The following is a 5326-nucleotide window of genomic DNA, read 5'->3' as shown; positions in this document are numbered from 1 at the left end:
TCACAAGGAGTAACAGTAAGTAAAGGAAGGGAAGATGAAACCAGTGAATCATTGAAGACAATGATTTATTGGACCAGTTCCAGTTGCTGTGACAACTGTACGTCTGGTTGGAGCGGCTAGGTATTTAAACCTTAGGACACACAGTCCCGGACACCCAGTCCTGAACACGCAGCTCAGGACACCCAGTCCTCACCGTATTCCCCTTGAGCTAAGGTCACACAGACCTCGCCCAATCACTCTGGTAAGTCTTCAAGGTAGACTCCTAAACCTTCACAGACTTCGTTCACCGGCAATCCACAATGTCTCTTGGATGCTCAGAACGCGACGCCTAACCGGCTGGAGGATGCACAGTCCTCAAGTGTAATAAGTCTTCAGATCACACAGACAAGAAGACTTAAGTGATGTCCAATTCTCTTTGGCACTGGGTGGTTAGGGCTTTATCCTCGCAAGGAATTCTCTCTCAAAGGCTTCGAGGTGGGTTGCTCTCAAACGACAAAAGCCGCACTCTCAATCTGAGCAGCCAACCGTTTATGGTTGTAGGGGGTGGGCTATTTATAGCCACTTGGCAACCCGACCTGATTTGTCCGAAATGACCCTGGGTCACTAAGGAACTGACACGTGTTCCAACGGTCAGATTTCAAACTCACACGGCAACTTTACTTGGGCTACAAGCAAAGCTGACTTGTCCGACTCTGGACAAGATTCGCTCTCATAGTCTTCACTCGACGACATAGGTTTTGGTTAGGCATCACTCCAGTCATTCTGACTGGTTCTCTTGGACCCCACTTAACAGTACGGTGGTTCCTATGACTCAACACAAAAGAAAAAGAACTACGAAAGATCTAAGTCTTCGAGCTCCATAGGCTTCATGTGGTGTCTTCTCTTGTCATAGTCTTCAATGTGAATATCTTCATATACCACCTTTGACTTCAATGTCTTCATACATTTTTAGGGGTCATCTCTGGTAGTAAAACTGAATCGATGAGGGACTTCTACCTGTGTTAGCCTGCAATTCTCACAAACACATTAGTCCCTCAACTAGGTTTGTCGTCAATACTCCAAAACCAACTAAGGGTGGCACTAGATTCACTGACATATGGAAAAGCATGTCACTTACCTCTTGGACTAGAACATAAGGCTTATTGGGCTATTAAAGAGCTCAATTATGATTTAAAACTTGCCAGTGAGAAGAGGTTATTTGACATTAGCTCACTTGATGAATGGAGAACCCAAGCCTATGAGAATGCCAATTTGTTTAAAGAAAAAGTTAAAAGATGGCATGACAAAAGGATACAAAAGTGTGAATTTAATGTAGGTGATTATGTATTGCTATACAACTCTCGTTTTAAGATTTTTTGCAGGAAAACTTCTCTCTAAATGGGAAGGTCCTTACATTATCGAGGAGGTCTATCGTTCTGGTGCCATAAAAATCAACAACTTTGAAGGCACAAATCCGAAGGTGGTGAACGGTCAAAAAATCAAACATTATATCTCAGGTAATCCTCTAAATGTAGAAACCAATGCTATTGAAACCATAACCCCGGAGGAATACATAAGGGACACTTTCCGGAACGTTTCAGACTCCGAAAAGGAATAGGTATGTGGTAGGGTAAGTAAACCGACTCCAAAACAGTTCTAATGGCAATTTTTATCTGTTTTGGAATATTTAGAAAAATAGAAAAATAAGAAGCAGTCCGGGAAGGACGCGAGGGTGGAGGGCGCGCCTACCCCCTGGGCGCGCCCCCTGCCTCGTGGGCACCTCGTGTGCTCTCCGGACTCTGTTTTCTTGCACGTTACGTATTTTGGTTGGTAAAAATTCATTATATAATCTCCCAGAGGTTTTGACTCCTGTATCACGCAATTGTCCTCTGTTCTTGTTTCGAGATGTTTTTTGTCAGGGTTGTCAAGGCCAGGCATCATGTCGTCCCCCTCCTCCAACAATGGTGACAATGATGCTTGGTTAATGAAGATAGAGCTGAAGAGGGAAGAACCCGTGGAGATCAACAAGGGTGAAGGGATCAAGAATGCCACGGAGGACCAAGTTCCGGCAACAGAAGACATCCTTCAACTTGATCACAATCTTCTTACCCCGACTGAGACCGAAGCTTTCAAGATGATTGAGTTAGCTCGTATACAAAACAAGTATCTCACACGTGAAAATATTTTGTTGAAGGAGCATATAGTTGCACTCAAGGGCATTATCCGCAAGTTGGAGGATCTCTTACGCTTGATGTGCGACTACCCATCATCACCATCATCTTCTTCACCAACAAACAAGAACTAAGCATCGGGTATGGGCACTCCCCTTGGCAACTACCAAACTTGTGGGGGTGCCCCGGTATCGTATGACCATCACATCTCTATCTTTATCGTTTTTCTCAATTCGATCATTTTAGTAATATCTTGATCTAGTAGAATAAAGTTTTGGTATGATCTAGTTTTGAGTTTTGCTTTATGATCCTTCTATGTAATCGAGTCCGTGAGCTATATATAATAAAGTTTAGTGTTGAGTCAAGGGCTTGATTATCTTGCTATGATCTTGAGTGAATAAAAGAAAAGGAAAGAATAAAAAGAAATAAAAGAGATTGACGGTGTCCTGGACTAGGGGGTACTCACCACGTCATCTCCCGATCTATTAGATTGGGCCGAGGACCCCGTGGCCGTATACTCATGGGCCAGTTCGGACGGCTACCGCATACAAGGAAGATTCCACAAGACTTGGCGATCAAGACAAGGACTTCTCCCCACCGGCGTATTCGGCTAGGACTCTTGTTATCCTAGGCCTCCGGTGCATTATATAAACCGAGGCCAGGCTAGTCGATAGATGAATCAACTATATACAACAATCATACCATAGGCTAGCTTCTAGGGTTTAGCCTCCTTGATCTCGTGGTAGATCTACTCTTGTACTACCCATATCATCAATATTAATCAAGCAGGAGTAGGGTATTACCTCCATCGAGAGGGCCCGAACCTGGGTAAAACAAAGTGTCCCCTGTCTCCTGTTACCATCCGGCCTAGATGCACAGTTCGGGACCCCCTACCCGAGATTCGCCGGTTTTGACACCGACATTGGTGCTTTCATTGAGAGTTCCACTGTGTGATCGACAAAAGGATCGATGGCTCGCCTGCAGATCAACTGCGATTTCGGCGTCTTCATCACCAGCTCGACTGGTCACCTTGGTTCGACCAAGAATTGCGCCCCATGTTCGGATCACCATGTTCGGACGAGGGCCTTCATCATACATCAACTCCGATCTCTATTAAGATCATGGAGGAATCATCCATGGAGCTCGGGGGCTCAACGTCAACATTGCCCTCAAGCGACCGTGCTGTTTTTTTGGACAGCGAACTCGTATATGCCGCCACCACCTCCTCGAGTATCGCTTTGACGATCGCTTTGGTGGAATTGTGCGGAATTGAGTCTATAACAACCCTGGAAAATTTCGTCGAGTTCCGATGGAGGAATCTCTGGCAATCCACGATATATCGGAGCCCAGTCAAATCTGGACGGGAATTTGGATGAGTTTAGGGCGTGGTGTCCAGCTTCTAGCTCGGACGTTCTTTGGAAGATCCAACCGTTGATCGGCTGCGGAATTCCTGTATCTACCACCTCTCAAAATTTCAGCTCGATCCGACCTTCCAAACTCCGGGAACCTTCCGATTAGTGGATCACTTTTCGGATCTGTTTTCTGCACGAAAACGAATCCAACCCGAGTTCATCTTTTCTATAAACGGGATTTCGGACATCCCTTTTAAAGGAAGTTTTGTATGGGGTATTGTGTTTTGTTCCCGAACACATCCCACTAACTTTAAAATCTTTTGAGCATGATCTTCAACATCCTGGTGGTGTCAAACCAGTCCGGCAATATTACTCCACGGTTGCCGACCTGCGCTAGACACGGCGTCACCTTGTTGAGCCGAGCTCAACTTCTTCGGATCATCATCTCGGCAAGCCGAACAAGAGTCCGGCATCGCGAAGGATAAATCATCACCAACATCGCTGCCCCACGGATTACACGGGGCGGGCATACCGGCATCGCCGCACGGTTGCTTCATCAAGCCGGCATCAACCACGTCACGACCTGCATCGACAGGGCCGCACTATCGCTTCTTCGAGCTGGTGTCCATCACGCCGACCTACTTCGACTCATTGGCTGACATCGGGGCTTCGACATCTCGGCTGGACTGGGGGCTTCGCCATCTCTTCATCAACCTACTCCGGACACTTCGGCGTCACTAGCCGACCAGCTCCGTCACGTTAGCTGGGCCGAGGGCTTTGCCTCGGCGAGCCAACCTTTATCAGCATTGCCATACCGTCGTTTTATCGCCCATCAGGCAATGGGTGCGCGGATCGAGTCCCAATTTTGGGAATCACCTTTCTTCGGATTGCTACAACAAATAAACCAGGTGCTGTCAATCCCTAATATTTTTTGCTTGTTTGGGTTCATTTTTCCCAAGGAATTATTACCCTGGTTTGTCCATCATATGTACACAGGTCTATCAAATGGTAGCCGCATTCACGATAGTCGCATGGTGGTTCGGTCAATTTCTGTACATAGTCCGGCGAACGCCGCATCCGGAGCTCGGACCGACCTGCGAATTCAGGCTTTGCCACGCCTTTACCGCATCACGCCGACGCCCTGCATCGACATTGACTTCGGCGCCAGGCCATATTTCTTTTATTACTCACTTTGCATAAATTATTTATTATGCAACATTTTTTTAATTATCATTATTACTATTATCTCCGGTTTGCACTATTTTTTGTGCACAAAAAAATGATCCGGGGACTTCGGCGTCACTCTGCCGGTCTGCATTGACCGTGCTATGTCACCACTTCGGCGTGTCGAGCTCTCCGCTCCGCCACCTCAGGACCAGCTTGGGGGATGGAACCTTGCCCCGCATCAAGATCGGACCGCGTCATCAATACCGAACACATTAACCAGCTAAGTCGCTTTCATGCTCAAAGCTTTAATTTCTAACTTGTGTTCGGTTCGACCAAGCATTATACTTTTTTGGAAAAAAGTTGCTTGTAAAAAATTTCCTTGTCCAAACTTTGTTTGTGACGCATAAATTCAAATACCCCGTTTACTTGGGGGCTTCTTTTATGAAGCTTTTCTTGTTGCATATGATTATACTTGTACGGCTTCGTTCCTTGTTCGTGTATTACGCCACAATATGCACCACATTGACTTAAGAGATTTGCAAGCTGGGTTGCCTCGCTCCTGTGTTTACCCCTACGTTCCCGATTGTTTTGCTAGGGAGTAAAGGGAGCACCTCTGCGATTGTCACGATCGGGTCGCCCGAGCCGGACCTCAGACTG

Source organism: Triticum urartu, chromosome 4, assembly GCF_003073215.2.
Source record: "Triticum urartu cultivar G1812 chromosome 4, Tu2.1, whole genome shotgun sequence".
Lineage (NCBI taxonomy): Eukaryota > Viridiplantae > Streptophyta > Magnoliopsida > Poales > Poaceae > Triticum > Triticum urartu.
Note: the sequence above shows the minus strand (reverse complement) of the source record.